Here is a 22,595-nt window from a genome sequence, read left to right on the forward strand (position 1 = left end):
GTGGTTTGGTGACCCCTGACCCCAATACCTGGGAGCGGGGGTTAGGCCCCCAGGCAGGCGCCAGCCCCAAGCCCAGCCGAAGGGGCTCAGCCGCACCAGGGGCACTTGGGGTGTCAGGGGTCTGCTCTCATCAGTGGTGTCGGGCCGGGCAGAGCATTCACAACCTGATGAGTCGCCAGGCCCTATGGGGACAGCGGACTGTGCCTGGGGGCTAGAGGGACCACACGTCCACACAGGAATCTCACACCAGACAGCGTCCTCCCTGACCTGCAGCCCTCCCCCCGTGTCCTCCCAATGTCACCCACTCTCTGATTGCTCACTCACTCGCTCGCTGCCCGCTTCTGCATCCAGGGAGACAGCACCTACTGTCCTGGGGGCCGCCCTTCTGGGTTTGCTTGGGACTGAGGAGTTTACCAGGATGCAGGACTTTCATGGCTACAATGTGGGCGGACCCAGGAAAGCCAGGGTGGGGGGTGTTGGCCACCCTAGAGCGCCCCCCCACAACCTCCCCTGGGGAACCCAACAGTGAGTCAGTAGAGGGAGGAGGCTGGCCTGGAGGGCGGGCACCAGCCTGGCACAGGTGGGTGTGTGGAGCGCAGTGTGGCTTATGTGCCCACTGGAACTCCAATGGCAGAGAGTGCAAGCCAGTTGTGCCACACAAAGCAGCAAGGCGGGGTCTCTCGCACACAGCGCCCAGCAGAGAGCACACTGGTCTGGGGTGACCTGTGGGGGAGGGGAGGGGTTCCAGAGGCAGAAGATGTAGGGGTCGGAGGGAGACCGTAGAGTGTTGCCCCATCCAGGCCTGAGCCAGGTCAGTCCCTCAGGGCTTGCTCAGTCTGTGTGCAGGGTCGCTGGGCAGGTGCCTGGAACCGCACCGGGCTCTTCGTGGTTGGACACTCACTGTGGTCATTCATGCGACAAGACTTTATCTGGTGCCTCCATGGACCTGGCTGCAGGCCGGGTGCTGGGACAGACCCCTACTGTGTTGTGCCCCCCACCCCTCCCAGAGTCCCCCAGGGGGTAGGCGATCTCAAGCTCATGTTACAGATGAGACCACTATGGCCAAAGAGGTGAAGTCAGTGTCCTCGGGTAACAATCATCGGCCAGTGAGACCCCCCTGCCCCCGTCCCCATCGGCCTCACCCAGAAGAGCGGCCTATCTTCCCTGGTTGCAGCCTTTCCTGGGTGGGGGCAGGGGGTTCTGCTGCCTGCCTTCCTCTCCAGGAGGCCCAGACCCTCAGTGCGGACCCCAGACCTAAGAAGAGCCCACCCCGCCCTCCCCAAGCGCTGGCTGTGCTGGCGGCCGGCGTTCAGTCTACAAATACCCTGACAAGACGGGTCTTCAATGTGAAATGCCCGCCATCAGCAGGGCCAGGCAGCCCGGCCTCCCATTATAGCCAAATGAATAACTCCGTTTAGAGAAGTCGTTTGGGGCACTGCCCCAGACAATGACTCCTGTCAAAAGATTTACCGAAGCTCATGGGCAATGCGGCGGGAGGCCCCGTGGGCCTGGCCTCAGAGTTTATCAGCTCATGCAGAAAACAAAGATTGCAGCGTGGACCATTTTGCCGCTGAAATTCATGCCTTTTGACCCCAAATGGAGAGATAATCCCAGGGCTTGTTTCCACTTGAGCTTGGAGATGTAAATAGCTGGCTTTGAAGCAGAACCTCACATTGGCCTCGGGTGGAAAACAAACCAACCAGGCTGCTGAAGACCGTGGTTTGTCACCTCATTCCACCACTCCGCCCCTGTCAGACAGCAACCCCCAGAGTTCTGTTTTAAAACTGGATGCTTGATAGAGCCTTTGGAGGATGTCATATACTTCCTCCATTCCCATTGTGAAGATTGCAAACTTGATCGTGATTTATTTTCTCTTTGGCCACCAGGAAGCTCAACAGTCAAGAAAAGCTTGAGTATATCAGCAATGTTGGTCCTTTATTATATAATAAGCGCATTCTCTTTTATATTAGTATTGTGGCTTCTCTTTGTATTTTATTATGTTTGTTTAATTTGCCTCATACTGTAAGCTTAAGCTCTTCAATTCTTCTGTTGGAAAACTGGGGATATAAGTAAAATAAAATAACGAAGCAGAGTGGAGAAATAAGGAGAACAGGCTGGGGTCTGCCCATCTGCTTCTGGTTGTGACAGCAGACTGATCTTTTGACTGATGGTGTGAACTACCAGTTTCCTGCCCGTACCTTCACATGACTCCGGCTCTAGGTTAATGTTGACTCATGGTTAACCATGCACCTGCCAATGGGCTCTCAGGATCCTCTGATACAGTCAGCCTTGCCTGGTAACAACCACACAACCACTTCCCAGATTTGCAGCTCCCAGCAACAAACATTGACTTCTCATTCTCAGTGAGCATCAGTGGTTCAGCTGTGAGGACACTTTCTGGAAGCTGGGCTGAACCAACAGGCCCAGTTTGGGACACGCTTTCCTCACAGTGGGTAAAAAGGACCAGAGGGCTGAAGAAAAACCTGGCATGGGTCCTAAAGCTGCTGCTCGAGCACATCTGCCCCCGAGCCACAATAAGTAGGTAGGAAGTAGATACCATCCCCTGGAGTACCACGGCCATACATAAGCACATCAGAGGCTTGGATGGATGGCTCCCGGGTAGAGTGGAGGGCCTAAAGCAACGATATGATCTGCTGTGAAGACCCCAGAAGGGAAGCCCCGTGTGGGCCAGGCTCTGGCTGGTCCACTCACTCAGTACGAGAAAAAGACCTGCCCCACTGTAGGACTCCACAGAAAATACTGGAATGCACCAGTGATGAAAGGACAGCTGACCAACTGAATGAGTCACCAGCAGGTCCAGAATGGTGCGCATGGGCCTGGCCTCCACTGCTTGGGGTTCCTTCCAGCCTGCGGACCCACCAGTACCTCTCCAATAACAAGATGGGGAGACAAAAGCAGCAAACCCCTGGGATGGTGCATGTCAGCCCCCAGCACCTGCCAGGTACATGATACATCCTGTGCCTTCAACCCCTTTGAGCATGTGGTCCCATTTAAGACGGACAGACAGGTGACAGATACCAAATATGTGTGCATGTTGCCATTATAAGCTGAGATGATGATGAAGATAACAGCCCTGGTCTTTGCAGCCCAGACACCAGCCACAGGGGCAACAACAAAGCTTCAGATCATCCCAGCCCCCGACCACTGAGCCATTCAGAGCCTCAAGGCAGGGGCCCCCAACTTGGTGGAGCAGAGATGGGCCACCTGCCCTGCTCTTTCCAGAAACATTATTTCATGTCTCTATTTTTGAGGTGGTTCGTTATATGGACGAGGGACAGAGATTGGCTGCCCTAACAAATCGAGAGCATTAGATCTGGTCCTGGGCTGGAGCAGAAAGTAAAGAGGCCTTGCAGACACTGCCAATGAGGCCCAAGAAAGAGTGAAAAAATGCCCTGGGGAAGAAGGGGAAGCCGTGCTCTATGGTGGTCCCAGGAGAACAACTGCCACCAAGGACAAGAAGAATAGGAGATGCACCCAGTAACTCAGTCATCTAGCAGCCAGCTTCTGTAAAGGCCATGTAGTAAATATGTGAAGCGTTGAGGACCAGAAGGTGTCTGCTGCCACTCCTTGGGCCTGTAGCTGTAGTTCAAAAGCAACCACCAACAAGACACGAATAAATGAGGATGGCTGAGTTCCAATAATGCTCTGTTTACAAAACAGGGAGCGGGCTGGATTTGGGTGATAATTTGCTGACCCTTGGTCAAATGAAGATTTCCAGGAAAAACATCAAAAGTGCCACCTCTCTTCTCCTGCTGGCTATGATAAAATGCAAGAGGAGAAAGATGAGAGGTGAATAGCCAGCTATTCAATTTTCAAGAAAAATTTAGAGAAAACATAAAGGAGCCAGGACTTGCTGGGTTTGAAAATAGAAGTCTTTCTCATTCCCAGCCTGTCCACATTTGAAAATGTCTTCAAATTTTAAAATGAATCAAGTTTGGCTTTAGGGAGAAGATCAAATCCAGAGTGGGGCTGCAAGATTCTTTGTTCAGTGCTCAGAAAGATCTAAAAGAGAAGCTCACAGATAAAGACCCTTTCCAGAACTTAACAGGTGTCTCCTTGACCCTCTCACTTAAACAGTCTCAAGTCTATCTTCTCAAGATAGAGAAGAGCTGCTCTTACAGGAAAGTGTGGCTGTGTCCCTGGTCTAACAGACTGAATATCAGTAACCACCATGGGAAACCCACAAGGTCTGAAAGAGGATTACACTGATAGAAACACAGCAGCCTGGATGATGAGAGATGGAGCTGACAAGAGAACCCCAAGATGCGCTTACACTCTAAACTATGGGCAAGAAGCAGGCTGGGAAGGTCACATAGTTGCAAATACAAGCCACTTTTCTGGGTGATAAGAGACTACCCAGAGGGGAGCCAACAGCTAAGGAGAGCAACCCCCAGGGAGGATGAGTGGGGCTGATCTTTGGAAGTACTCTGAGGGGTGGCCTCCCTGGGTTCCTAGCACCCTGCTGTTTAAATGCCTCCTGTTGAGGGCTGCAGGTGACTGTCTCTTTAGTTTGGTCTTCAGATGGAAAGGAAGCCAGAACCACAAAGTGAAGTCTCACCCACACCTGGGGCTGATGGATACCATGAGACCCTGGCCCTGAACCCATGACAGGTGAGACAGGGGATTGTGGAAGAATGTGAGTGCGATTTGCCCATGGGAGGATCATAAATAATTCATAGTCAGGGTAGACAGAGGCTTTAAAACACATTCACAAATTCTTTGATGCCTCTCGGGTGGAGAGGTGGAGGCCTATGTCCCTCCTTGAATCTGGATGAGATTGGAGCCTGCCTGAATCCAACAGAAAGTGGCAGAAAGGACACTGCACTCAGAGAGGGGACTCATTCTCACCCTCACTCACCAATACTCACATCTGAAACCCGAGCCTTCATACATACACGAGATGGGGTGACCCTGCAGCCACCAGGCTGAGAGGACACTGGGCCACACAGAGGACTCCTGGTGCCCAGTTAGCAGCCCTCCTCCTTGATGGGTGCACCTGTCACTGATACTTCCTCCTTTCTGTCCTCACCCTTGATGGGAACGTCACCACCCTCACCACCACCATTCACTCTTCACCTCCCATTCCATCCCCGCCGTCCTCCTTCTGCTCCAGAACTCCATCTCCCACTCGCCTCCTCCTCCAAGGTGACCTCCAGAGTCCTGGCCCTGGCCTCATCCCACTCACCTGTCAGCCTCTTGGCTACATGCGGCTATAGTGTACTTTCCAGGCTGGGAAGCTACTCCCAGGTTAAAGCCCGCCCCCGCCCCTGCCCCACCACCAGAGCCCACCCACTCCCACCTTGTGCTCTAGACCCTTTGCCCAGCTTCATTTCCATTAGTGGAGTCTGCAGTGTCACCTGCCCCACTCACCCTTGTTGGATTATCAGCTCACACCAGCATCTGCCTCAGGACAGGTACTCTTGGGCTTTGGGCTCAGCCAGGTCTCCAGTCCACCCCTGCTTGTCCTGCACTGGCCATGAACCCTACATGGGCAGGGCATCCTCTTTGTCCCACCTCACCCTGAATGCAGAATGGGGTGACTTGGCCTGTCTTTCTGGGGCCCAGCAAGTTGTTTGCTGAGCCTGCAGACCCCAGGGCTCCCGCCTCCATCTCCATCCTGCCCCTCAGCTGTGACCTTGGCTACCTGAGTCCAGGTCTCTGGGGCTCAATTTCCCATCTCTGCAGCGTGGACCAGCCCCCATATGGGTGGGGGCAGAGGGAACGTTTCTGTGCTGGAGACTAGCGCCTGGGCACCTCTGCACCTCCCTTACCGTGCTCTCCCCAGCTCATCCTCATGGCAGCCCTTCACCTCAATGTGACTGCCCCCACCTCGTAAACCAGGGAACCATGCCTGTCTCAGAAAGGTGAAATGGCCATATACAAGGCAGGGAGAAGAATGTGGATTTGAACCCAGTCTGTCTAGCTGCATTGGTTGGTCTGGGCCGGGGCTGGAGTCTTTCCTGGGAACTTGATTATGCCCTTTGAGGGTTATTACTGTGCACAGTGGTGGGGGTGGGTCTGCTATCTACATGCAGGAGTGCTGTGCAGGGCAGGGAGCATGCCACCTGCATGCCAAGTCCCAGCTGCCCTGCCTGGGACTGGGTGCACAGTAGGTGTGCAGATTGCCCAAGAGGACAGAAAGACAGCCTTACGGTGGGGGTTGGCTGCCTCTCTACAAAGTGCGCTGACCCCCAGAGTCACTAGATGATCCCCACTGTGGAGTGATGGCCGCTGACCAGCAGTCACCTAGTGGGTGTGCAAAGTGCACCTACCATGTGCACGGGAGTCTGGCTGGCCCAGGGGAGAGCTCCCTTTAGGCAGATGTCCTTGCTTCCGGGGCATCAGGTTACTGTGCCTGCCCCAGGCCTGTCCCCAGAGACACGGCAAGGCTGCCCCAGGTCACAAAGCAATCTGTCCTCTCTGCCCACCCCCAGCCTCCCAGAGGCAGTACCTTCGAGCTGTCACTCGCTGTAACCTGATCAGCGACAGGACAGGGGTCTGAGGCACCAAGACAAGAGACATCTTAATTAGTGGCTTTTCCGGAGCAGCCAGGGCCCCAGACATCTCTTAACTTGTCTGAGCCGGAAATCTGGGCTTCCTGTGTGCATTGCTGGATGTGGGTGGCTTGCCTGGGTGGCTCTGAACGTGCGTGCAGGGCGTGGGTATGGCCTGTGATGCTGCAGGAGGCTGGTGGCTCACCCAGTGAGCCTGGGCCTGGCATCCCTTCCCTGGATGCAAGAGTGAGCTTCCATCCCCAGAGGTCACACAAGGAGGACGGTCCCTGGCAGGAACGACTAGGGCAGCCTGGAACATCAGCAGGGTCCCGGCAAAGAGCAGCACCCAAACTTCCTGATGAGTGGAACGTCCTGGGAGCAGTGGCAGGGACTGTGTTCTGGGCTGGATCCTTGGGGAGGGAAGCTAGTCTTCAACCTGTCACTGACCTGGCAATGTGGCCCATACAACATCTTTAGCGCAGAGCCGATGAGCCTGAAGGGAGCATTTCAGCTGCTTTAGAGACCAGGGGACCCCAGACAAGTCGCGAGGGCAGGGACAGCCCAGCTAAAGGCCTGGCCATGGGGGCACATGACCCTGCTCAGAGTGGTGAGCCAGGCCTGGTGGAGCAGGGAGCAGGGCGGCAGGAGCAGGAGGGCCAGCAAGAGGGGGCCTGGGCCAGCTCATCCGTCCAAGCTTGGAAACACAGCGGCGGGAGCTACACTCTGCTCAGGGGTCAATGTGGCCATGATGGAGAATGACCAGGAAACCACCTCCCTATAGGTGGCTGCAGCCCCGTGGGCAGAGAGTGGCCTCCGCAGCCGGCACAGCTTTGAGGCCCAGCTCAGGCCCCGCTGGCTGGTGAGCGTACACCAGACCTACGATGGCCCAGCACCTATCTCAGCCTGTTCCCTCATCAGGGAAAACAGGGATCTGGACTCTGGACATATGTCTCACTCACGACCCAGGCAAGGTGGGAAAGGCCCGGCATGTTCATGTCTTAAACTTCCAAATCAATGACACCCGCCATCCACAGCATGTGCACACTTGCACACGCAGCTAAAGTGTTTGACCTGCACGTAGGGTGGGGGTGACTTCAAGGAGAAGAGGATGGGGAGCGAGCAGGGACCTCAGTTGAGTCTAAAGTTTTATTTCCAAAAAAAAATAAATAAATAAATAAAAAATAAAGTTTTATTTCCTGAAATGGAAAAAGTGCATGAAGCCAACATAGCATCGTCGGTGATAACGGCACCTTGTTCACCAGGCCACTGAGGACACAGAGGAGCGTCAGTTCTGCAGATTGCTGGGGGTGGGATGCACTCAGGAGCTGGGGTTGCTCCTGCTGCTGGCACCAGCACACATTTCCTGGGTGATCTGGGGCAAGTGGCTTCGGGGCCCTGGCCTGTGGATCCTTGGGGACAGAGCCTGTAATTGAGCTGGAGCTCAGGCCGACGTAACAGGGTGACCCACGCAGACCCCCGTGGACAGCTCTTAGCCAGTGTGGGTGCTATTACTGGGATTCCTAACAGGGGGACCAGAGTGAGGAGCTGGGACATAGGGATGGGGGTCAGAAAGGTGGGCCTGGAGAGGTGGCGTCCGGAGGGAGAAATGGTGGGAGGCTGTGTTCTGTGTTGGGGAGACCTTCGATGTCCTGGGTTGAGGGGCTGTGCAGAAGGCACGAGGCCCCTTCACTGGAGATGTGCTCCTTCCTGTCTCAGGGCTGCTGTGGAGGAGCCCCTCCTGGGAGCCAGGGTGCGGCAAGGAGGGTTGGAGGACCCGGAGCTGCTCCCAGGGACCCTGACACAGGTCCCCGGAGGGCCCTGCCCAGCTCCTGGCAACACCATCTGTGTGCCCCCTCTCTGGCCTGGCTGAGCCTCAGGTCTTGGCAGTACCTCTCGGAGCAGCAAAGGTCATGCCCCCTGCCCTGTCCAGATGGGCCTGGGCCGACCCCATCCGCGGCAGACAAGGACAATGGCCCCTGTTGTTGGCCAGTCGCCCTCGGCCACATTCTCCAGGGACCTAGTGACCCTGAACAGGGGCTGTGAAGAGGTCCCTGCTGACTCAGCGAGATGCCCACTCACTAATGAAGGGCCGTTGGAAAGGGCCTTGACCTTGGTTAGCAGGCAGGAGCTCTCTATCCGAGAGGCCACTGTCAGGAAGGAGATGAAAGGTGATGTCACTTCCTGCCCCACCTGGAGTGCTTGTGCGCCCAGCAACGTGGGAGGCAACGTCCCGGGGGCCAGCAGACACACAGCAGGTCTGGGAGCTAGAACCACCACAGGAGATGGGGTCCAAGATTTAGAGCAGGCTCCGTTACCACTGATGAGGGACCCAGCAGTTACCACACCATCTAAGCAATGGAAGCCAGGACCAAGGGTGGCCCAGTGCTGTGGGAGGGCAGAGTGGCCTCCACCCAACCTGGAGACCAAGGAAGGCTGCCCAGAGGAGGTGACCTGAAGTCCCATCTCCAAGGATGGATAGCATTAGCCAGAAATCACAGGAGGAGGAGGAGACGCCAGGCGTGAAACAACAAGAACAATCATTTTTAGGCCAAGGTGCTGGTAAGATGACAAATCATTCATCATAGGAGCACCCAGGGGACAAGCCAAGGAGGGAAAGAAACAGCCCTCTGGGCTGGAGGCTAGGTAGCCAGTGAAGGGATGAGGGACAGTCCAGGAGGATGGGACAGACACAGGAGCTAGGAGCAAGGCTAAGGCATAGGCTGGTGATGGTCCATGGAGAGGGCATCCAGGATCACCCAGATCCCCACAGGACACTGGAGCAGAGACCCCGAGGCAGGAAAGCACAGAACGTGGTGGGAGGGTTAATAGCCACACGTTTCCCGGATGGCAGGAAACTTGACACAGGAGGACCTAAGACAGGAAAGTCAAGGGACCTTGGATGGGAGAGAGCACTCCCGATGGGGCTCGGCTTCCCTAAAGGGAGGGGGCTGGAGGGCATGTATCCTGGACCTGACGGGGGGTCTGGGGTTCACATAGTGAGGAGAGACAGCAGGTGACCAGTTGCTGTGGCTTTCTGTCTGCATCAGGTCCCAGAACCTGGTGCTCAAGCTCAGGCAAAGCCTCCATGTTATCCCATGCTGTTCCACACCATGACACACACTGTTCCTTCTGGCCACTACAGAGGTGGCCCCACACCCGGCGGTGGAAGGAGTTACATGCCTCTGCGGTTATCTGTCACATAGGAGCTGTGTGACTTCAGGCACACAGCTTTCCTTCTCTGAGCTGCAGTCCCCTCTCCTGTAAAATAAGCCTTAAGTAATCTCTGCCCTGCTTTCTTCCTGGGGCTGTTTGGAACCACACATACGAATGTAATAGTGCCTTGTGCTGCCTGGGAGTGGACATGATGAACCACAGTGACACTCTCTTCCGCAGGAGAGTCCAGATGCTCTTTCGAACACACATAAAGACACTTAATAGATCTCAACAACCTACAGGTCCAGAAATACACCTCCAGAAATTTCAGAGAGTAAGTGTCACACAGACTATGCTCTCTGACCACAATGCAATTAATTTCCAAATGCACCATGAAAATGTGATTTGGATGCATGTATGTGTAAATCTGCAAAGTTTAGACACACTCCTAAAAAATTCATGAGTTAGGGCACCTGGTAGCTCAGTTGGTTGAGTGTCTGCCTTTGGCTCAGGTCATGATCTCAGAGTCCTGGGGTCGAGCCCACATCAGATCCCGACTCCATGGGAAGTCTGCTTCTCCCTCTCCCTCTGCCCTCCTCCTGCCTGTGCTCTCTCTCTCTATGTCAAATAAGTTTTTAAAATCTTTTAAAAAAATTCATGAGTTAAAGAGCAGATGACAATGAAGATTACATATTACTTAGTGTAAATGAAAAAGGAAGCATTATATGTGGTTTTAGGGGTGCACCTAGATTGGTGTTTAGAGGTTTGTTAATAAGCTATACATTCATCACAGAACAGGAAAACCTAAAATAAGTTACATTTTTAACCAAAGGGAATAATAGAATGACAGAAGCTGTAAAAAACATATAAGTGAAGAAATAAAGACATGAGGAGACAAGGATTAAATAGAAATTAAAGAAATGTAGAAATGATCAATGAAAGCAAAATGTTCTCTGAGGAAATCTGATTGGAATACTGTCTGGCAAGGCAATCAGAAAAACAATGCTATAAAGCGATTGCATTAGGAGTGAAGCAAGTACAGGGCATGTTTAGAAACTGTTGGAAAATAATGCGATCATCTTTGTGCCAATAATTCTTCCGTGCAAGCATAATGCACAATTGCCTTAAAGAAAGATTAATCACCAAAATCAATTCAAGATGAAATAGCAGATAGGAGCAAATGGATAGCCCACACAGACGTGAACTAATTAGCAAAAATTCACAACTCCAAACCACAAAAATAGCCACAAAGCCTACATAGGATTGCATCAAGACTTACCAAACCTTCAAGAACAGGCAATCCTCATTATGTGCACTCTGCTTCATAGAATAGCAGGAAGTGGGACATTTATTCATTTCCTGAGGCTAATATAACCAAAGGCTTAAAGCTAAATGATATTTCATGAAAAGAAAATATTATGCCAATTTCACTTAAAAATATAGATGCGAGGCACCTGGGTGGCTCAGTCAGTTATGTGTCTGCCTTTGGCTCAGGTCATGATCCTGCAGTCCTGGGATCAAGCACCACATCAGGCTCCCTGCTCATCGGGCACCCTGCTTCTTCCTCTCCCCACCCCTCAATCATGCTCTCTTTCTCAAATAAATGGATAAAATCTTTAAGAAAAAAAAAGAAAGAAAGAAAAGAAGAAAGAAAGAAAGAAAGAAAGAAAGAAAGAAAGAAAGAAAGAAAGAAAGAAGAAAGAAAGAAAAAAGAAAGAAAGAAAGAAAGAAAGAAAGAAAGAAAGAAAGAAAGAAAGAAAGAAAGAAAGAAAGAAAATGCAGGGCACCTGGGTGGTTCAATGGGTTAAGCATCTAACTCTTGGTTTCAGCTCAGGTCATGATCTTAGGGTCATGAGAGCAACTCCTCTCATTGAGCTCAATGCTCAGCGGAGTCTGCTTGAGATTCTCTCCCTCTCCCCCTGCCACTCAAATAAATAAATAAATAAATAAATAAATAAATAAATAAATAAATAAATAAATATTTTAGAAACTATATAGATGCAAAACAATACCTTAAGGGGAATACTGGCAAATCAAGTCTAGAAATGTACTTAGATGACTACAGGTCATTTTGGTGTGTCACATAAACACAAAGAGAGTTCTCAGTTCAAAAGCATACTAACAATGGCATGTAAGAAACAGAAGGAGAAGGTTAGCATCTTCCCAGATGCAAACCAGCACTCAGTACAGCTCCACCTCCAATGATGATTTCATTTTCAAATGAAATAGAATGAAATTTCTTTACTTGGGTAAATTTAAACAAGATACAGTCTAGACCCAAGTGGTATTGGGACAAGATAGGAGTCTGCTTGTGTGACATGTAACAATGCAGGGAAAGCAGGAGTACTGACCAGGCAGGTGACTCTGCTCCCTGAGCTCACCCAGAGATACTGGCTTCTCCAATCTCAAAGTCCACACACCCTAGCATGGTCCTCACCTACTTGGTCAAAGCAGATTACCATCACCATCTTCAGTTCCACAGAAAGAGAAAGAGGTGCTGTGGAATCTGTACACATCACTTCTCCCCAGATCCATTGATGAAACTCAGTCATGTGGCCACACCAAGACTGAGAAATGTAGTTTCCATTTGGGTAACCTTGTGCCCTGCTAAAATCCAAAGGAGGGATGCCTGGGTGGCTCAGTGGTTGAACGCCTGCTTTTGGCTCAGGGCATGATCCAGGAGTCCCAGGATTGAGTCCCACATTGGGCTCCCTTTGTGGAGTCTGCTTCTCCCTCTGCCTCTGTCTCTGCCTCTCTATCTCTCTGTGTCTCTCATGAGTAAATAAATAAGATCTTTAAAGAATAAAAAAATAAAAAATAAATAAAACCCAAAGGAGTTCTATTACTAGAAGGGAAAACTAAGGGCAAATGCATAAAAAGGAGCAGTTTGTAGATTCTATCACACTTGATAAAAACTATTTATTAAAAAATAGAGAAAACATTATACTTAGTCATTACATTTTCCAAATATCCTAATCAAAGTCAGGGTTAAGGCAAAGATGCGCTCATTGTCACTTATGTTCAACATTGTGCTGGTAGATCTTGACAATGCAATAGGACAAGAAAAAATCAAGAGGTAAACATTGGAAAATACTCTGTCCACATAAAAACTCCAAGATAACCTATGGACAAAGTGACATAAGTAGTACAAATAATTATATAGGTATAACTAATAATCAGCAAGTTTGCTAGATATAGAAGCAACAGAATTCCTAGACGCCATTAATAATTTAAAAAATAGAGAGAAAAGGTCCCAATTTTAAGCAACCAAAACTATAATCTTTAGAACTCTGTAAGATGTTTCCCAGGAAAAGTTATGAAATATATCATATTAATGGATATGAAGACTCATGTCATAAAGATGTCAACTCTAAATTAGCCTGTAGAATCAATGAAATTTGAATAAAAAATTCTAGCAAATGTGTTCTCATGAGACTTAGAAAGCTAGTAGAAAAGGATAATGGAAGAGAAATGGGTCCAAGGAACTTCAAAAAATTTTTCTTTAAATATTTTAAGGGCACCTGGGTGGCTCAGTTGGTTAATTGTCTGCCTTCAGCTCGGGTCATGACCCCAGAGTCCCGGGATCGAGCCCCATGTTGGGCTTCCTGCTCAGCAGGAAGTCTGTTTCTCACTCTCCCTCATCCTTCTCCCTGCTCCTTCTCTCTCTCTCTCAAATAATTTTTTTGATGGATAGAAAGAGTAAGAGCAGGACCCGGGGGCGGGGGGCGGTGCGGGGCAGAGGAAGAGGAAGAAGCTCAGCAGGGAGCCCAACAGAGGACTCGATCCAGGAACCCTGGGATCATGACCTGAAGCTGAAGGCAGATGCTCAACCAACTGAGCCACCCAGGTGCCCCTAATTTCAAAATTTTTAGGAAATAAAACATTGCGATGAGTTACTTTACATTTATAGTAAATATGAAAGTATGGGAATGGGTCAAGATGAGACATACAGACAAAAACAACAAACCAGCGGCACCTGGCTGGCTCAGTTGGTTAAGCATCTGCCTTCAGGTCAAGTCATGATCCTGGGGTCCTGGGATCAAATCCCACATGGGGCTCCCTGCTCAGTGGGGAATCTTCTCCCTCTGCCTCTGCCCCTCCCCTATGCTCATGCTCACTCTCTCTTTCAAATAAATAAATAAAATATTTCAAAAAGAGAGAGGGAGAACAAACCAGAAAGCTCAGAAAAATGCATCTGTGCATGGAAATCTGACAGAGGCAGGAACACAAACCATCAGGGTAAGGACAGGTCATTCCAAGGTGCTGCTGACTGGGACCAATGGCTTTCCACATGGAAAAAAGAAAATCAAATTCCTACCTCACACCATCTATGAAAGTTGACCTCTAATGGATGAAAGACACAAATGAAAAGTATAAAATTTTTAGAAGAAAATATCAAGTAATATCTTTATGACCTCAGAGTAAAGTGGAATATTTAAATATAGCACCAAAAAAAAATGCAAACCATCAAGGGAAATATTAACCCCTTAGACCTATCCCGGTGGCCTAAGCAAGTCATGGCCTCCTAGTTGGGCTGTGGGAAACTGGACTCCACCAGCAGACGGCAGGAACTGCAAAGTCATGTGGCAAAGCAGTAGATGGAGACAGAGAAGAGTGGAGAAGGAGGATCATTTTTGCCCCCATCGTCCACACTCAGCATTGGCAGTCAGGGACCATCATTGAGAGGAGCAGTTTCCGAGTGAGGTGATGGAGAGGGAAGAGTAGCAACTGGAGGAAGAAGTGAAAGGAAGGATAGGTGGGTGCACGCGTATAGCTCCATAGACCCAGGCCGGCCTCTCCATCCCATAGCTCAGGGAGCCAGCACCCCGAGGTGGGGGTGGGGGGCACCAGGGGGTGGGGGAGTCTGCATCCTAATCTATAGAGAAAGAGATTCATCACAAGAACACTGACTTACTGATGCCTTGACTCTTTCCAAAGTGGCTGAACACAAAACAAGGCTACATACTCCATGAAATAGGGCAATTAAGACAAAAATAGAAACCCTAAAAAGTGCGTGTAGGTTCTAGGGGGGCAGGCGTGGCATCAGGCTGCCTCCTTCCCGCCCGCTGGCTTTGAGCATCTGGCCCCTGACACTGAGGAGTGCGTGTGGGGAGAGAATGGAGACAGTGGGTGCCTGACGGCGCCTGGGCTGGCAAAGAACGCTGGTGGGCACTGGTTTGGAAATCTGAGCTCGGAAGCCAAGATGAAAAGGAAACGTTGAGAGTCCACCTTTCATGTTCTGGCCAGTGGGTCTGCAGAGATGAGCGCCCCTGTGTTCACCCGGAGAGCTTTGAGGACAGAGGTGTTCATTAATCACTCCCTTCAGCAGCACTGCTGGGCACAGGGGTGGTAGTGGGGGGAGCAGTGATGCAGATCTGGCCCCCACTCTGCAGAGCCTTCCCTGAACTGGTGAGGGGTTCTAGCAGTGTGCAGGGGACCCTGTGGGCTCTGGGGTGCAAGAGCCTTGGCTGCAAACATCTGAAGGGTTTCTAGAAGCAGCGAAATGGCTTGTGCACCAGGAAGGACGTGAGCTATGCCCATTCTCATCTTTGTAGAATTCTACAGGGGTCTCAGCAGTCTGTTGCAGGAACTGGAGCATTTTTGATGGCCTCCTTGACTTGTTTCTGCAGCCTCCATGCTGAGTTCATCTGGTCACCCAGACCAGGAACAAGGAAGTCACCCTCGCTGCCCAGCCAACAGGCATTGAGTCCCCCAGAACAACCTTTCTGCACCCACGCCGCTGCCCACTGTCACTGCCATCCTCCCAATGCCCTAGATCCTTGCAGACACCTCACTGGTCACCTGTCCTAGACTTGCCCCCAGGCCTCCCTCTACCAGCTGCTGGGGAACTTCCCAACCAGCATCAGCTTGGCTTCCTCCATCACACAAAGTCTGGCATAGTTGTCCATTGACTGCTAGATAAAGTCCCCTTTCTGAACCAGGGGTCCAGGTAGACCTCCCCAGATATACTTCTGACCACATTCCCTGTCCCAATGGTCCCTGAGGGCTGCACCAGCTTGATATTCCTGTCCTTCTGTTTCTACCACTTCCAGGATCTTGTCCATATAGCAAACTTATTAAACTCATTAAACTTGAGAATCTCTGAAGCAACACCACCTCCAGGAAGCCTCCCGGGAGCACCAGGCCTACTTGTGCTACAGCTTGCATCAAGGGATTCCTCCCTGGTTGACAACCAGCCCCTGTGCTGTCCAAGTGCAGGGCTGATGCCCAATCCTTTTCCATGGTCCAATGCCTGGAATGCGGTGAAGGAGGGGGAGGTGGGGATGGAGGTGGGGATGGGCTACAGACTTATCATAAAGAGGGCCTGCCAGCAAGCTGCTGAAATGAGGGGTCGCCCCCAGCCCAGCTTGCCCGGACAACCTGCACAGACACCAGGCACCACGGTGGCAGCATTGGTTTCAGTTGGAGAAGGGGTGCTGGCTGACTGGAGGATGCCAAGCTCGGCTGCTCCTTCCCAGGCCCTGCAGAGCTCCCCGAAGCAGCTCTGAGCCCCACGCAGTGGGACAGCTCTGCTGGCAGCAGCTGCGATCTGCATGGGGCACAACTCCCGGCTGGTAGCATGGATGGTGAGCAAGGGGCAGGACCGAAGGTATCTCCTCTGTCTGGTCTCTCCCATCATAGGTAAAGCCCTGAGCCACACAGCAAGATGGTCAACCTGTTGGGGTCATAGCTGGCTCCCGCTGGTCCCAGCCCAGTATTCATTCCTCTGCCTCTGATGTAAATTCAGGGTCACATGGGACCTTCCTCCTCCCCCTGACCCGCCACCTTAAAGTCCTTCCCTCTGCCTGTGTCTGCCTGTGTTGGGCAGCCGAGTCTGCAAGAGCCGCAGGAGGAGGCGCCAGCCCTGGCAGGCACACAGGGAGCAGGACATGGTCTGGCCCCAGGTCTGTAGTGAGAGGGCTGGTTGCCAGGAAGGCTAGGGTCTGGGGGAAAGAAAGGGCACAGGAAGAAAAAATTGGGGTGGGAAGTCTGGATGGGAGGGGACTTGTCATTGGGAGGGCTTGCCCCAGCTCTGTTGCAGACCCTCCTGGTCCTGGTCCCCAGGCTGGCATCAGGCCAGCAGTGGCCGCGTCCGAGGCCCTTTACCCGTCCTGTCACCCCAGCCCCGAAGGCAGGGCTGGGAGGGCATCACCCGCCCTGCAGGTGCCGGCCAGGGCAGGAGGGACAGAAGCCACTCCTTCTGAAAGACCCAGCCCTGTTAGGTCTGTGCTCCTGTTTCGTGGGGTCTGTGCTACGGGGGATGCCGCCCGCCTCCCGTGCAGGGGGTCCAGGAACTGCTGAGCTGGGGCTGCCGAAGGCACCGTGCTGCCACAGCCGCCGCCCACCGCCCCCCCCCCCCCCCCGCAGCCCAGCCCCTGCTGCTAACTGAACTCTTCCCAGGCTGCTGGTTGTGTGCAGATCTATCACCCACTAAGCCACTGATGATAAGCCCTGGCATTTCCGCCACAAATCCTTGGCACACTCTACCCAGGACGCTCACGGTTTCCTTATGGTTCCGTTTCGTCCGGGGCTCCATTAAACCGAGCTTATAATTAAGGAAATGTGATCGGGAAATTAGCTGATGCCTTGGTACTGTTACAAAAGACAGTGTCTTCTGCACCCTGATTAGCCCGCTCAGCCCGACGCGAGGTTAAGCGGAAGAACGCCCGGATTAATCCAGATTGACAATTATGACCACTTTTTTCTCCAGCATGGAGCTTTCCCCCGTGGCTCCCTGCCAGGAAGGTATTGTGTTCCGAGACTAAAATACTTTTCATTTTTTCTACAATTTCCGTTTAAAAAGTTCCAAATGTTCAGCCACATGATGTGAAACTGAACTTCAACAAAATCCTACGGGGGTTTTGACGGTGGAGAAAATGTGGGGGTCTGATCCCCTGACCCCAAGCCGACGGAGGATACAGTTTCAAGCCTTTCTTCTCCACCCGCTCCCCGCCAGCCCTGAGGAGACGGGCGAGCTGGATCCTTTCGGAAGACGGGAGAGCCTTCAGTGGGGGCGGAACCCCCCAGTTCTCCTGCCCTGGAAACTGGCCCCAGCGCGGGGCTCCCGGGGCAGCGCTCGGGGTCTGGAAGCCAGGATACCTGGGTGCCAAGCACTGCTTCTGCCCAGCTCGGCTTCCTTGACCTGAATTAAACTCAGGAAAGAGTCAGGATGGGTATTCTTCTAGATGCACAACTAATTCATTTAATCTTCGTGAAAACCTCATGGGGCAAAGCTCTTATAAAGATCTCATAACGATTTTATTTTAAAAATAAAGCTCTTATTTCCACTTTGCAGATGGGTAAACTGAGGCCCAGGGGGCATAATTACTTGTGTTCAGACCCCAGAGCAAGCATGTGGTAGAGGCCGAATGGGAACCCCGAGAGACCAGAGCCAGGGCTTTGCCTAAGCAGGTGTCTCTGCAGGTGCAGCCATCCGGGGCCTCTCTGCCCAGCTCCCTCTGGGACGTGCCGTCTGTCTACAGATACGCGTGCTGGGCTCCTTCATCTGAGTTCTGTAACCAGGGGGAAGGGAAGCTGGAGCTTGGGAGGGCTGGCTCTCAATCCAAGTGTCCACACCCTCTGGGCCCCTCCAGGACAAGTGCGTCAGGCCGCCTCTGAGGGTCCAACCTGTGGCCCAGCACTGGGCAGTGGGGGGCCTCAAAGCACCACTGTCAATCTGGCTCAAATTGTTCACGTGGAATCATCATGATGTGTAAAGATGTTCATTGTCTATTGTTAGGCTATTAAAGGTGAGCAGGACACAATCGCGTGTGTAATTTGCACATACCGCTGTAGTGGCCGATGCAGGAGACACAAACCGTGTCCTTCCTGGGGGAGTGCAGGAATCAGGACCCTGGAACCCCGCCAGCTGCGGGGCTTTATCAAGACTCCTCAGCCGTGTGGGTCAGGGTCGTGTACTGAGCCCAGGGAGGTGCCCCGTCTACTGGGTGAACACAGGAATGAGCGAGGCCATCATCTGCTCACCGCTGGACACCAGGGCCACGTCGGTGGGGGCCCCCGCGCCCCACGCTCTACTTGGGTCACCATGCTTCCACGTCTGTGTGGTGCACACGGCAGTATCTGTGTAGAAGGGGGCGGGGGGCGGCCCGGGGCCTGCATGCCTGTCACCCTCGGCTGAGCCGGAGGAGCAGCAAGAGAGCCGGAGCTCCCATCCCTCGTCCCAGACACCGGCGCCTCAGCAGGTGGGGCATCAGCCCCGCACAGAGAAGGCAGGGAGGCTCGGGTAGTCTCGGGGCTGGCACAGGTGACCTCCTAGCCCCGGCCCCAGGAGCCAGCCGGGCCACGACCAAAGCCAGGCATGAGGCGCACAGATGGCCGTGCTGGGTTTTCTCGGAGCCTCTCACCCCATGGGCTCGTCCTGTAGGATTCGCGCCCAGGACACCCCACAAGCTTGAGCGGCCTCCTGGCTGGACTCTTATGGGCCCCCAGGTGTCCACCCCCACCCCGCACCCGGTCAGGCAGCCTCCCCTCTGCTTTTCATCCAGTCTGAGGCCCAGGGCTCAGCCAGCCAGCGGCTTCTCTCCCTTCGAGGCTCCAGGTCACCACTCAGCGGATCATTCAGGCTGAAGTCAGAATCTCCCCCCAAACGCCCCACTAATTCAGACCAGGCCCGACTGCTGGACTCTATCTGGGGAGCCTCAAGCAGTCACGGATGCAATGCATCAAATGAGGAGCACGTTTACAGTGCTTGGCCCCTAGCAGACAAATGGAATTCTAGACTCTCTGGGGTGGAAAAGACCTTAAAAGTCACCCCCCATCCCTCCCCATCTACCACCCCCACCATCCAGGGCTCCGAGCTCCCCCACATGACTGAGAAAACCTAACACCAACACTAAGCCTGTCACACACCTCCAGGAATGGGGAGCTCACTACCTCACAGAGCAGAGGTGAAACAGGTATCTCTCCTGCAGTCCTCAGCATGGGCCTCAGAGCCCCCACAGCGTCCTCATGACCCCTTTTCCGTGCCACGCTGTTCCCAGGCTCTGAAATCCCCTTCACTCGGTGACAAGACCTGGCTCCTGCCACACCACCCCCCTGCGTCCTGGGAACCCCCCAGACACAATGCAACCACCCCTAGTCTCTGAACAACTTCAAGGCAGCCAGAGGAGTCTGGGAGCTGCCCCTCCACGGGGCACAGGGCCTGAGCCAGCTCTGAATCTGGCCCAGTGGCTGCACTGTGCCCCCTTCTAGGAGAAGCCACATTGGCCACAGGGCCTGGAGATGGCCCCACATGAAACCCAAAAGAGAGCACTGTTCCTCCCATGGCACAGGTGAGAAAACTGATGCTCAGAGAGGTATAGTGATTCATCCAAAGCCACACAGCGAGGGTGACAGAGCCATTCCTGCTGGGTCCTCTCAGCCCAAGGGTGGCCTGGGCCCATGTTCCCATGCTCAGCAAGCCCGGGGACTCTCTCTGATGGGTGCTGGTCTTCACAGGTGCAGCCCAAAGTGCCAGAGGATCCATGCTTCCCACCCACCCAGGAGCAGCCTCCCCACCATGCCAGCAGGAGTGGATGAATTCCCCAGCCCTGCACCCCCAGAGCAGGACTCCATCCTCTCTGTCCCTTCTTCACCTCCCTCGTGTGTTTCCTAGGACCTCCTCCCAGGTAAATGCTCATCTCGGCTTCTGGGGACCCAAACCAAGACACCGAAGGTCTGAGATGGAGTAGCCTTGAATAGCCTCAAGGACAGCTTCGTAATCTAAACCGTGGGGAATATTTCTGTTTGTGTTTCACGTGTCTGTGCTCTTGACACTTCATGATGCAGTTTGTGTGTCTCAGTTTCTGGAAATGAAAAGAAATGTATCCAAAAAAAGAGTTTGGGGATGGAAGTGATTATGGAGGTGGGAAGATTAGCTTGGATGTCACCGATCCCAGGACAGCCTTAAAAATAATAGTGACAACCCAGCAAGTGTACTCCTGGGTATTTACGAACATAGTGATCTGAAGGGACACCTGCACCCCAAGATTTATAGCAGCAACATCCACAATAGCCAAACTATGGAAGGAGTCCAGATGTCATCAACAGATGAATGGATAAAGAAGATGTGGTGTATATAAACAATGGAATATTACTCAGCCATCAAAAATGATGAAATCTTACCACTTGCAATGATGTGGATGAAACTAGAGAGTATTATGCTGAGTGAAATAAGTCAATCTGGGAAAGGGAATTGTGATATGATCTCACTCATATGTGGAATTTAAGAAACAAAACAGGATCATGGCGGGAAAGAGGGAAAAATAAAACAAGATGAAATCAGAGAAGGAGACAAACCATAAGAGAGAGACCCTTTGCTGTAGGAAACTAACTGAGGATCTCTGGAGGGCGGTCGGTGGGGGGACGAGGTAACTGGGTGATAGGCAGTAAGGAGGGCACATGATGTCATGAGCACTGGGTGTATATGCAACTGACAAATCACTGAACTCCACCTCTGAAGCTAATAATACACTATATGTTAATTAATAAATTTAATCATTTAATTGATTGCATTTAAATAAAAATTTTTTAAAAATTGTAGTGACAGCAGCACAACAGCGACAGAAGAGCCTTGCTCTCATCCTTAAAAAACTCAGGAACAGAACGGGCCCCGGGTTCTGGCCTCCAGCTCCTCCAGTCCCACTGGGAGCAGATAGAGAAGGGCCGGGGCAGGGGGCCTGGCTTCCAGAAGCTGCAGGATCCCACGCTGGAGAATGGGCAGAGGGCCTCATGAGTGCTGGGGGGACACGCCGTGGGGCAAACAGATCCCCGGGCCCTGCTCAGCCAGCCCCACTGCAGTGAGACTTCCCAGCCGTGGTTCTCTCCCAGGGTGCTTCTAAGGGTCATGAGACAAAGCCACACTGCATCGGGCACCAGCTCTCTAAGTGGCAGTGGTCACCAGGACCTGGGCAGAGAAGGGGACCAGGACCCCGAGCCAAATGAGGACAGTGTCATAGAAGAAGCCAGAAAGCCCAGGAGAGGATGGGAAGGTCATGGAGGCCAGGTGGGCCTCACCATCTGCAGAGATGGACGGTCACCAACTAGAAAGGTGACCGTGCACAGATGAGCGCTCCACACGGTCCCCATACCACCGCCAGAGCTGGTGGGCCACACGCCTCTGACTCCAATGTCATACCCTCCTGCACTGGGCGCTCCCCCCCAGCACGTTTACTAAGCACCTACTATGCGCAGGCATCGTGCCCGCTGCGCCAGCCACGTTTTCTCAGCTGACACTTCCCTGGGAGCATCTGCCAGAAAGGATTAAGAAGTTGCCGTAGGAAGCCCTGGCTTTGTTTGGGGATTTTCCCCCAGCTGAGAAGGAGAGAATGACCAATTATTCCCTGTGTTGTCTTCAGATGAAAGGCCCTTTTTGTGGCCCTGCCCGTCTCCTGTTTGGGCTGTCAGCAGCAATTTGACGAGGAATGTTGCTGGGCCTGACCTGTTTTTTCAAGACGGTAACCTATATTGGGGATCATCTCAGCCCAGGAGATAACCGGCCAGCATCCTCCCCGGCACAGCCCCTCCCCACACACCCCGGGAGCTGAACTTCACCTCCAAAACCAGCCAAATTGATTGGAAGAAAATTCAGGGAAATCTCCCACTAATGATATTTTGAGTTCAGGAATCGGGGGGTGGGGGGTGGAATTAAAGTGGCTTTAATCTGACTGTCCCAACATGGATTTCAGCGCTGAATGGTCAATTGTTACTAAATTCTAATTGGTTCTGGGTCACTCCCTTTGAAATAGTGGCTGCGTTCTGTTCATTTTTTCAATTAAATCTTAACAATTCACATCTGACAAAACTCAAAAATCTTGTCAAAAATTGTTCAGATTTGTGTAAGTAAGAATGTGCAAGCAGCACGATGGAGTGGGAGCCGCGGGGAGCTTCTATACGGGAGACAATTTAAGAGCTAATTATGAGAATGCT

Source organism: Canis lupus, chromosome 3, assembly GCF_003254725.2.
Source record: "Canis lupus dingo isolate Sandy chromosome 3, ASM325472v2, whole genome shotgun sequence".
Lineage (NCBI taxonomy): Eukaryota > Metazoa > Chordata > Mammalia > Carnivora > Canidae > Canis > Canis lupus.